Below are 12843 nucleotides of genomic sequence, written 5' to 3'. Positions count from 1 at the left end.
GTGAGTCAGGATATAAACAGGATATTGTGATAGAGTTAGTTAGACTACATCATTGAGAGGCAATCTTGAGAGGAGGCTGTTGAAAATGCACTATTTTCTGAATTAGAAAATAGACAAAAGAAGTCATTCTCTCTCTTTTCATGTTTAAAAGGGAGTTTTACAAAAGAAAAAATAAATAATTTGCTATTTGATCTTTTAAAAGACACACATGGTTTTAATCTATTTTCAGATACACTCTAAAAAAATAATTATGTGGCTTAGTAAATATTACAGTAATATTTAACTTTATTAACTTAATACAATCTATGACTAAAAATGACAAAAAATCCAACAGTTAATTTTATCTAAAATCTACAGTTATATTTAAGTTTTTTTCACTAAAAGAATTTAGTATTTGACTAACCAATTATTTATTTCTAATACACTTAAAGCTGCCGTCTGCAAGTCTGGCAGATTGGGTCGATTAGCCAAAATTTTGAATGTTTGGACCTGATGAAGCGGGAGCGCTGGATTTTTGCAAAACAAATAAGCTCGGGTTTTTTCTAAAACCACCTTATTTATGTTGTTCTGTCGGATTATAGTGTCGATTACACTGAATATGATCAAAAAATGTTTGCTGACGGCAGCTTTAATATATTTGTGAAATTTCTATCAAAATATTTGAGAATGGAGAATTAAACTGATCTGTTTCAAGAAACAAAAATATTAATTAATTCAAATCAATATTATTAATATATTTAACACACTTACGAAATTGAGTAAGTTTACTCAATTAAAACAATGCACCCCTCCCCCACCCTCTGACGTGACGACAACTCAATGGTTGAGTGTGTTTGAACTCTCTTCAGTCTCCAGAACAGTTCTCTCTTCTCAGCGTCACAGAATTGGTGCATTTCCTCTGTGAAATTCAGGTTTGTGTATGTTTTGTTTTATCTATAAAATCATTACTGTGCTTTAAATCATTTTATTTCATGCAAAACAACTTACAGAGGAGTAATGTGACACCTAAAGGAGAGTCGCGCCTGTCTTTTCGCGTGATTGAAACGCCTTGCATAAAACACACGACTTTATTCCTAATGATAATGAATATAATTAATTTGGATGATAAAATGTCATCAGAACTGTGCACTGTTTGTTTATTGGCAGGTTATGGAGTCAGTCGCTCGCAGTATCTTTCGGCTATGAGTGAAACGCAGGATGGCGGTCTGAAGTTAGAAGTTCACCATAGCACGAGTCCGTCTCCGGCACGAGAACCAGCGCTGATTCGGTGGAAATTGGATAACAGACTGGTTGATTACACTTGAATTAGGTTACCTGAATGTTTAAATGTTTAATTTTTACTTCTAAAATATTTGTTAAATGAATTTAAATGTAGACAATATTGTATACATGTTAAAACAGTGTAAAATATGCTGTATTGCTGTACTCATCGACAATAAAGGCCATGTTATACTGGTGGTTGTATGGAATACTATTTTACAAAGGTTTAGAGGAAATAGAAAAAGTTAATATTACTCATAAATAAAAACAGTTAATATTACTCATAAATATTGTTTTTTAAATGTTTAAATGTTAAATGATTTCTACTCAATTTTATTTGTTAATGTACCAGATGCAGTTACTCAGATTTACTTAATTTTTTTTACTTGCATTTACTCAATTCATACAGTATATTTCATTGATTTCACAGCTTTAAAATGTACTAAATTGTTTTGTTTTGTTTTTCACCCAAAAAATTGAGTAAATCATAGTTAAACTTTTTAGAGTGTATAACCTTGAATGTCTTGAATGGAGGAAATTGTCTAATTCCACATGCCGAAGGGCAAACCATTCTGTTTCCTGACTCCTCCGATGATAATTCAGATATCAGCAATTATGCAATATATAATTTAGATGTATTATTTTCAATGATTCAAATATGAGATAATGCTAGTTTATAGTTTTGGGGAGAATGCAAACATAATTTAATATCAATTCATTTTAATATTGTCTCTTAAAAGATTCATAATGCTGTGTGTTTGTTATTAATAATATATCTAATTTGTAATTGCATTTGACAATGAGTTACGGAAAGAACAGTGAGGATGATGATAGACATTTAAAAGCAATTTTTAACCTACACTTAGTTGATTATTATTTGCCAAGAAACACAACGGAAAATGTTTCAAGTTGTATGACAAAAAAATCCATCTGCTGTCCACTTTCCCACAATTTCCCTAGCCATGATAGTGATTTTCATTCAATCACTGTAATTGTCTCTCAATTTGTCACACACGATACTCTCATGAGTTTCTGAACATTATTGCTTTACATACCTATCAATTCACTTTTGCCCCCCACATAAAGGCTTAGAGAGTTTGTCTTCTTTCATCTGATATGTGACAGAGCCCAGCAAGAACCCATCTTACCTGATCTGACAAAAACGGTGCCATGACATTTCCTAATTCAATCCATTAATCTCTGTCAAAGTACTGTAGAGTGCATCACCTCTAAAACCCATTTTATAAGTGACTGGAACAGCTCTGAGTTATTGGATGGGATGGAGGCAGTATAGATGTATGCAGATGCAGTATTGGACTGAGTATGCATGCAGATAAACAGCTACATCCCAAATTGAAAATGTCCTTGAAATATAATTGCGTTCAAACATATATTGTTAAATGGTTTCCTTTTGTCATTAAAGAACAAGGTCAGGCAGCAGACAAAAGACAGACAGAAACGGTGTGGCTGTATAAATGCATGTGTGTTTAAAACACTTTTCTAAGCGCGATGGTAGAGATGCTGATGTTTTACATTAACTCTAGAATATTTCCTGAATTCTTTAGGAAAACAATTAAAGCCTGTGGGTACGTTTTGTACATAGGAGATGAGAACCATCACAAAGTGTGCCATTGCAGCAAACAGATCAATATTTAATTAATCGTGGTGTTTGAACTGTGGGCCTATTATTGAGGATTTGCAAAGTCGCCTACTGCAGTGTTTAGAACTTGACTCTAACTGTGATCTCTAACTGAGATGCAAGGCCGGATTATACAATAGGTCAGTGATTCATATAGAACTACATTTTGTATGTTATGATATAACCTGTATTTATTATTATGATTCATTTCTTAGTAGCTGACTGGGTCCATACGTTTGTAAAAAAGTTAGGAGAACATGTTGCACTAGGGAGAATATCATTCTCAACCAGGAATTTGTTATTTTTGTTTTGTTTTGTGCTTTTCATTTTACTTCCCTTCTCTGCTTTTGAATTTGCATGATGCAATGACAACTGCATTATCATAAACCTTTCATAAATGTCACATTTTTGGAAAGCTGTTACAAATATCTGCTCTCATTATTCAAATACAGCATTAGCATCTTGTCTCTCACTAATATGCGCTACACTTGCCAAGGCAAGTGAATGAACTTGTCATTGTTGGGAGCTAATTTGTTGGGAAAAAACGTTGCCAGGTGAAGCAGTTCACAGCTGAAGGGCGATAATTCAATCGGCTGTTAAATCAACTATCATTGCTTGACATTGTGCCTGAGTACAATTAGGTTTAGTTGGGGATGTGATGTGCTTGCAGAAAAGCTCGTAGGACACGGCCATGCTAATAAAACAGAGCCGGCACAACTGGATGGGAGCTGCCAGTGAGAGCTTCACTTAGCATAGTAATCACATATCAGTTCCACAGTGTGGACTGTATGCTTATAATGTAAATAGCCTCTGTAGGGACACAACTGGAATGATGCTATGATATTAACATGGTGGGGCAATTTATTTCGTATTTGTCATCTCATTCTCTTTTTTAAACACTAAGCACATGGAATGTTCAAGTCGGATGAAAAGCATGTTGCTCAATGTCACATAGTTATTTTTTGATGAGCTTAAATTATTTGGAGCATTAAAACAGTGTGTTTACTTTCTTACACGCAATGTAAACACAGGTAGGTCTAAAAATATGAGACTATATTGTACATTTTGGATTCAAAATATAGTTTCATTCGTCAGCGCTGATAGCCTCGTGGCAAGTGTGCCGACGTGTAGTAATGATGCACCACTATCTTGTTATTTGTCTAATTTAAAGCATATAAATAAATCCATATTCAAACATAAATCCATATACATACATGCATATGTAACTTTTTTATTTATATGCTATAAATTAGACCAATGTATAATATAAGCTATCATTCTGAGAATGTAGACGTTTGGTCCCCCATCGTACAGTATATGTGTGTCTACAGTATATCCATAATCAGTTATTGTTTGTCTATAATTTGTAAAATGTCAGCAAGCATTACCATAACACTCCAGTTTAATCCTGTTGTTTCAAATATATTATGTTAAAACACAGCCCTTTATTTGTGACCCACACTTATGGTTATTTACTTTTTTTTTTATCATTTCACAATTGAACTTTATAACCTTTTATAATGTCAAGCATATCTTCAATGTCTTACTGCTTGTTAGTGTGCACATTGCATCTTAAAGATGATTGATTGTTACATGCAACCCTGTCACATTTGAAATGAAGGATCCCATCAATTACAGTTTCAAAATGTGTGTCGAAAGTCAAAGCCTGAATATCCTTGGAGCCCACACAAATGGATGTTGTACAGCTAGGATAATTTAAATTTAAAATCAGGCAGTTCAGGAGAATTCAAATTCAATTTAATGACTTCGCAGACCGGAAAAGCTTTAATTAGAATTCATTTCTTGGGCTCGGTTCACAGTTCACACCCTGAATTAGTGGAAGTGAAAGTCTACACACCCCAGCCCTGAACGTTAAGTTAATTGGTTATTCTCTTATTGGCTATTTTGTTATTAGATATTCAGGCTTTAAATAGCACATACCTGGGCCTCTGCTGTGTCACTTGCATTACCTGCCATGACTTTTCTCTCTGAGTGCAGAGTCTTAGTATAGGGCAAAATAATGAATTAGGTTCGCTGATGTCCCGTAGCCCTTCAGGAGAGCACAGAAGAAGGTCAGCATTTCACAGAAAGCTCTTAAAAATGACCAACAGCTCCATATAGGCAACTACTACCCGGATTTGTGAAATTTCAAAGATTCAATGGCTGTTTGTAGGAAAGCTGACACATGGCTTGGTCATCAGTGAAAATGCTGAAGTGTTAAAAGTTTCATGCAGGATGGCTCAGTGATAACAAAAGCATTGTCAAAGTGAGCTGGTAAGATTTACGTGTATGTGTGTGGTGAATTATTGAGTGCTACCACAGGCTTTCTATGAATTATTGGTCTAAGATACCAGCTGACAGCACTATATCAACCACAGAGAATCCAAATGCAGACAGTGCTCTTAAACCCCCCTCCCACAAAAACACCAACTATGTCATGGCAGGTGTTCTCTTCCCACAGTTAACCCGCAACAGAGCCTTCAGATGTTCTCTCACCCGCTCACGTAAGCTCTTCTCTACACCAAAAACATTTAAACAGGATCAATTTCATGCTTTATATACTTTGAACAAAGTTTCAAGAAATGTCCTGGGGAGCTCTGAATCTCTAAGAATGTATAGGAAAGACTTTCACACCAAGCGTATGTGTATATGCTTCTAACTTTTTGTTTTGCAAACTTTGCTCAAAGAAACATTCTAGTTCGAGGCATATTGGGTCTAGATGTAGATACATGTCTCCGTTCTTGCTTACTATATATTTGAAGTCAGGTACAGCAGCATGTTCAGGGTATCAAACTAAGAGTATATCTTATGGATCTGAGCACTTGCAGCTTAGCTTTTCTTTAGTCTCATTTGAAACTTGTGCAATGTGAACGCTCAACATCATGTAACTGTGATGTAGTAAGTGAACATTCATACAGTAGCTAATAGCATCCTTGACATTTTGTTTGTTTTAAATATGGAAACCATTAGGTGTGATCTTGAGCTCAGGTTTGGTATAAACACTAAACACAATTAGCTTTTTAAAACTATTATGACTAATAGAGGGTTTTCACTACACGTCATCAATCCGGAAGTCGGCCATTTTGGAGGCACTGAACGTAAACAATGCCATTGAACTGAACGGACTTGCAAATTTGGCTGATTATTGCTGCTGAAAAATGGTTGTGTTTTGGTCTGTACTAATCGGTCGCACCGAGAAAAAACATTTCGAGTTCTATAGACTGCCGAAAGTTAAAGAGGAGTGCAATAAACTGATGAAAGATGGCGTTTGTGGTTGAGAGAGGCACAGCATCAGCCACATGTGTAAATGAAGCGTTGACTATGGCTAAAATGTTGAAGTAAAGTAGTTCACAATGGCTACATTCACACTGTCAGTCCAAATCAAATTATCTTTGTATCCGATTGGAATATGATCTAAAATGATGTCCACACTGTGTATCACAACTGTTCAGATCCGATTTGTGTGTCCACGCAGCTCTTTGACAATACGGCAATTGCGTTGATGGAGGGGTTTGCATTTGCAATAGAAATGTTGTCTTATTGAAATTTTACAACAGGGAAATGTGTAGCCGCCGCGCTGGACTACTGCGTCTTGAGCCAGCTGCAGAACTGTAGGAGGCTGGTATGCACAACTCTTTTTCCGCGGCGGTTTCAAAATACGTTTCAAAAATAATAATTTTCTGCTCGTCCGGCACTTTGCAACAACGCAGCCTTGTTTCGGCAGCGACTTTCAGCATGTTCCCTATAACAACATCTGATGTTTACATTTTACGTGGCGTGAGAAAGTCAGATAAACCACGCGAAATCCGATCATAGCGTTCAGACTGAAGTGGATTTCCTGATGTGATTTGAAAAGGATTTCAAACCACATATGGATGTAGCTTGAAACGGATTTCATGTGCTTTTTTTGGACTGACAATCTGAATGTAGCCAATGTCGGGATTAGAAATAGAAGGAAGAATTGCAGTAAGGACTAGAGAAGCTAGCTCGTTCGGATCTTTACCACCTATTAACTTAAGTTTGTCAAAATTTCACGCTCTTTCCTGCTTACTAAGTCCTTCTCTATATGATTTCGCAGCTTCCATGTATTTTTTCCGTGGTTTAGACATCATAAATTAGTGTAACAATGTGTTCAGTAGTACATAAAGAGTGCAATCCATGCCGTTGTTTACATCCGAGTACCTCCAATATGGCCGCGCATCCGGGTAACTGACCAAATCGTGACGTAGGTGCAAACCCTCTCAGAATTTGATCATTACATTCTGACCTTGTCACGAAGTTACCCTGGAGATCCGCTTTGGAAAGTGTGAGGGTTTTTTTGTGAGAGCAAAAAAAAAAAAAAAACAAGTGTAATTTATTTACAGCAATGAAGATATATACAAAAGTCCACGAGTGATGGCGTAAAGATATGTATACAGTGTAAACACCAAAACACCAATACCAAATTAATTAATTTTTCTAGTGGATACAATTAATTGAGAATATCTTGTGTTTTTTCATGGGTGCATGGCCATTTCGGTGCCTATGACCTGGAGGATATACTCCAGAATATTGGTAAAAAAAATATAAAAAAAATAAAAGGTTCAGGTGTAGAGAGACTGTCAAGTCAAGTCAAGTTTATTTATATACTGTAGCGCTTTTCACAATACAGATTGTATCAAAGCAGCTTCACAGTATTAAATTAAAATAATACATCAATGTTTGTTTCTAGTGGAAAACGTCCACGTTTGGTAATGCTGATCAATAGTATTGTTGATTGATTAATTAAATTAAATATCCCCAAATATCCCCAACTGAGCAAGCCAAAGGCAACAGTGGCAAGGAACCGAAAAACTCCATCAGGTGTTTTGTCTGACTCCATCACTGTGTGTTGTCTGTACAAACTGTACATTTACACGTCAACAGTGTACTAAAAACAGAAATGTTTTTCCTTTGCGTTTTCCGTGTACAGGCGACAGTGTTGTCAAGACAATCCCCGTACAAAAGGATCAGCGAAAATGACTTAAAACGCTGTATTATGTATGCCAGGCCAATTAGGTGGCAATGTCACTTTGTAAAGAAACACTAAATGTCACCATTTTCACAAATTCAGTTTTTTTTTTTTTTTCGTACAGAGACAATAACTCTATTGTTGTAAAAAAAAAAAAAAAAAAACTTGCACTTTGAAACCCATTTTCAAAAGTTTGCATTTTCAGGCCGTTGTTGTGTAAATGAATGGCCAAAACGAAGTTTTCTATCTCTAGTTGAAAACGGTGTAATTAAACGGCCCTTGTAGAAGAGAGAGAAAAATGAAAAAGTTAATTCTGCAAAAAATGTGGCTAAGAGTTTATACAAATAAAATAATTTCATTTCCCAGTACCAGGTGCTTTTCTTTTCTTTTTCTTTTTTTTTTTTTTTACTTCCCAGGTTCTTTTGCTGGAGGCAGTTCTTATTGGTAAACAGTGTTGATTTATTTAAAGTTGCTCATATCTGCAGCATTAAGACTTTATTCTTTTAACTTTGCCGCCATTGATTTGGATGGTACTTGTTTGATTATAAGAAGATACTTGCGCAATGTGCAGTTTGTGTGAGGGCTCAGCATGATCCAACAATATCTGTTCGCTGTGGTGTTGGACTCAACAGGCAAAAGAGAAATCCATGATGGATGATGCTGTTTTCAGCTGCAGGGGAGAGCAATGTTAAAGTTTGTTTGAAAACTGCCTATGGCTGGGACTTACTTGTCTCTCCATACAGTATTCCTCTAATGCTGTTGCCGTGGCATATTTAACTACAAGGCACTGGGGCAGTGGCTGAAGTCTTCGGCTCTGAGATCCCCTTCTCTGTAAGCCTTGTGCTGCGATTCTTAGAGGTAAACATGTTGTTAGTTCAAGAGATCTAGTATTAGTTCAGTTAGTGCATGTATAATTCTTACAGGACTGATCTTTGCCTTTCAAGCCCTGACATAGAAAAGGTTAGAAATATGAAATTGTAATGAGTATAATAAAACACATTTTACAACATGTGAAATGTAGTTTTGATCATTTTTATGTAATCTTTCCCACTATTTAGCAGTTATCACTACACTGAAAAAAATTATTCGATGAATTTAATAATAAAAAATTATAGTAAGTGGTTGCACACAATTGATTTTACCTACATTTAAACAAATGCATTAAGTTGAACTTAATCAATTTTAGTTCAACTTCATGCATTTGTTTAAATGTAGGTAAAATCAATTGTGTGCAACCACTTACTATACATTTTTTTATTAAATTCAACTAATATTTTTTTTTTCAGTGTATATTTGACATAGAGATATGATTCTGTTTTCGGTCTGGGCATTTATTTGCAAGATTTTTAGTTTCCTGCATGGAACATTTTGGTTTTCTAAATTTCTTTAGTTTTACCAGTCCAAAGAAACTAATGCCATCAAAAAACCACCCAGCGTGTTGAATATAAATGCTTAATCTGACATTTATTTGCAGTCCAGTGGGTTTCATTTGAATTATGTAAATCTGCTGAAGTGTTTACCCTCAGCCCAAGTTGTCAACAGCCGTTGAATTGTAGAGTCCGTAAAAGAGAGCAAGCTCTCACTTTCACCAACAGTTCACATGTGCTTGAGATAAGCTACTGTTGCTTAATACAGAGGAAAACAAGATGCATTTTAAATACTGAATGCTTAAATGCCTGAATTTAGTCTGTTTAATCTAATTTTAATTTAAAAAACCTAATTTAAGTTATTCACCTTATTCATTTAAAAAACGTATTAGTTAAGATATTGTAAAAAATATTTAGCCAATTAATTTATGTTCTAGCAATTTCCCAGATGGCAAAACAGAAAAGTGTATCTTTTTACATTTTTTATTTCTTGTTTTAAATGAACATTAAAAAAAAATCTCCTTTGTGCATTTCTATAGCCACAAATATCATCAGGTCAAACTCAGCTAGCTGAAGACAATGTTGTCTTGATGATAAAAAATGTGAGTTGCCTCACCACTGTCATGTGGCCAGCTGAGAATTTCAGAAAGAACAGAGGTGGTTTGCCAAGCAGAACTAACGAAGGGTCTGTGGACAAGGCCGACTGCTGAACATATAGGAATGGGGAAGGAGTGAAGACATACAGATTCTGAAGCCTGCAGAGCATAATTCTCACATATGATTTGGCAAGAGCCCAACTAGACATAAAATTCATTTCTCCACGATGAATAACCTTGATTGTTGCACAGAAAGAATTGGGAATTTCAATAAAGCTTAAGCCATACTTTATTTTCTCTGTTTGAAATGTGTTGACTCGCTAGTCCCTTGTGGGTGGTTTCACAGGCTTGCAGGCAATCTTTCGAGTTATTATTTCTTCTTCTGTTTTCCTTGTTACTGTAAGTTTATGAGGATAGTGCCCATATAGTCCCAAAATGCTATGCAGAAGGGAAAATGAAACTCACCCTAGTGTAATAAACAATTTGATTTTTAATAAGCGCAGCATGACTCAAACATTGGGATGTTTTTAAACACGTACAGTAACGGTAATGACTATGTTTCATACGGGACAGTTAAAAGGATATTATTGGGAGAGCTGGTGTGGGTTAGTCTCCTTCATTTTATTGTTCGCTCATATGCAATCGTACTGCTCGCAAAGTATAACCTAACTGCCCTGCAGTTTACCCCTCAGATGAGCAGGAAAATGAATGAAAGCTGATTAAAATACTCAACCACAGTTTTGTCCCTGTTCCCAACTATATTAAAATACAGAAATGCATGCGAGTGTGAGATTTTATGATTACTTCTGTAGACTACAAAAGCAGCATCTTAGATATTCATTGGACTTTTGCTTTAAGCTGTAGTGAAACAGACAAAAAAGACCTCTGTATTTCCCTAAAGTTTCATCAAACTTTCTATACAGTATATACTGTAAATATGTATTTTATTCTTATTATGTGTTTATTTGTTTTAACACCTAGCACCTATAAAACTCACTGCAATAAAACTGTATTTATTTAGATTCTTGGCTGAGTTTCATAAAGTAATACAAATATTGCATTTATTGTTAAAAAAGAAAATAATTATATTTATAATAATAATAACTAACAAATAAAAAAAATATCCTTTAAAAAATATCTACAATATAAAAGCATATGTGTGTAATGAACACGGTTTGCATCAGGTGAATTGTCTGTTTTAATTCTCAGATCCATTGAAGCACTATTGCAACAATTATTTTACTAAATCTTTTACTAAATATATGTAAACAATACATATTACAGTATAGCACTCTCAAGTGTATCACAGCAACAATTTTGCTAGGAAAATACAAAATACAATTTAAATCACATAACAAGATCAATGTTTGGAAGATGTTTTGCACCAATTCAGTATTTTCAGCAAGTATTTGACAAATGTTTTGCTCGTATTTAACAACAATGTTAAAAATACTATATATCACAATAAAATCTCAATACAATTTTGTTTGTTTTTTTACACTTTTAAGTGTCATAGGGCTGCTCTGACTGTGATGTACGCCTCCAAATATGTGTTTTCCAGTCCTTTACAGGGGGTCAGTGATGTGTAGGAATATCCCAGGATCTAAAAACCTCAGAGGGCTGCTCTGACATCAGTGTATCCTATTTCATGCTCCAAGTTTGCTGGGAAGACTTGTCAAGCATATAGGCTACATGTATGTAGCCTACACTGTAAAAAATGTCATGATTTGTTATCACAGTTTTTTCTTTTGTCAAATCAACTTAGATAAATGATATGGTTCAGATAACAAAATATGTTGAGTTTCTGTTGATTAAACCAATCGCCTTAATAACTCCTCTTTTTTTCAATGAACTTTAAATTTTAAGGCATCTATTTTTTTTTTAAAGTTAAACCAACAATATTTCTTACAGTGGTACCCCCCTCCCCCCAATAAGCAAAATATGCTTAAAATCGTGATTTTTTTTTTTTATTATATTTATTTATAACGGCATCATAAAAGCTTTTTTAATGTGGGGAGAAAAGAAAATAGATAAACATTACAAATGGCTGTCCAAGGGTTAAGGATGCATGGGCATTTGATAATCCAGGGTTAACCTGTCACGAGACACGTGTGTGATGTTCAGGGGTTAAAACAAAGATGCGCACGAGAGAGTCGCCTTTTCGCTCCACAGACACGTTGCGCTCCACACAGTGCACTCGCTCATCTTTATATGACCTCAGTCAGTGGTCAGTGCACACACACTTTGCATCGTCTTCTCCCCACGGAGGCTGCTCTTCAGCACCCGGCGCGAGAACAATTCCATAACTTCACTTCACGTGCGCTTGAGCCGCCACGCGCTCACATTCACATTCTGTCACATTCATCGACGGTAAGCTCACGCAAGACAACCTCTGCCTGGCTGACTGTCTCTGAGGCGGAGAATTAGAGAGAGAGAGAGAGAAAAATAAAGAGAAAGAGAGAATTTCTCTTCACCGAGCTGCTTATTTTCTCTGTCAAGCGTGTATCATCTGCTGTGTGGTGAAAAGCGCAGACCTGCGTGGGACCGATTTCCCGCCGCTGCAAGGAGACACCAACCGTCCTCTGAAAGGTAAAAGTTACCTCACACCTATTCAATATGATGTCTTTGTAGGTTATGCCTGTTTGTTATTCTTTCTTTTTTTCACTTGTTTACATGAAGTCAGCTAAACATTTATGTAAAGTTACAAACTCAGTCACACGGGTGGTAGGTGTGCGTAATTCATGTTTTCAACGTTTACGAACACCAGTGTGCAATTCGTGTTTACGTGCAGAATAAATGGTCATATTTGAATGAATTATTAGAGAATTTCATTAAATATAATTTATCAATCTCATACATATTCTGTAGCTCAATTAATCGTGTCTGATACCTGTTGATTCCTCTCACAACACTCATTAAACTAGCCTATATGTACAGGTAGAACCTAACTAGAAAGAAAGAAACAAACGAAAAATATTTTGCATTCCTGAT

General features: G+C 35.5%; 1 long non-coding RNA gene across 1 annotated transcript; it reads left to right on the top strand.

The window, feature by feature from the left end:
• The first annotated feature begins 690 nt into the window (after positions 1 to 690).
• LOC309494893 lies at positions 691 to 1669 on the top strand. The gene is made up of 2 exons (XR_014204474.1): positions 691 to 911; positions 1147 to 1669. It is a non-coding gene; the product is annotated as an uncharacterized lncRNA (long non-coding RNA).
• The last annotated feature ends 11174 nt before the right edge of the window (positions 1670 to 12843 follow it).

The sequence above is a fragment of the Leuciscus leuciscus genome, assembly GCF_965113295.1.
Source record: "Leuciscus leuciscus genome assembly, chromosome: 3".
NCBI classification, from domain to species: domain Eukaryota; kingdom Metazoa; phylum Chordata; class Actinopteri; order Cypriniformes; family Leuciscidae; genus Leuciscus; species Leuciscus leuciscus.
The sequence above is the reverse complement of the archived record's forward strand: the minus strand, read 5'-3'. Positions and strand labels throughout refer to the sequence as shown.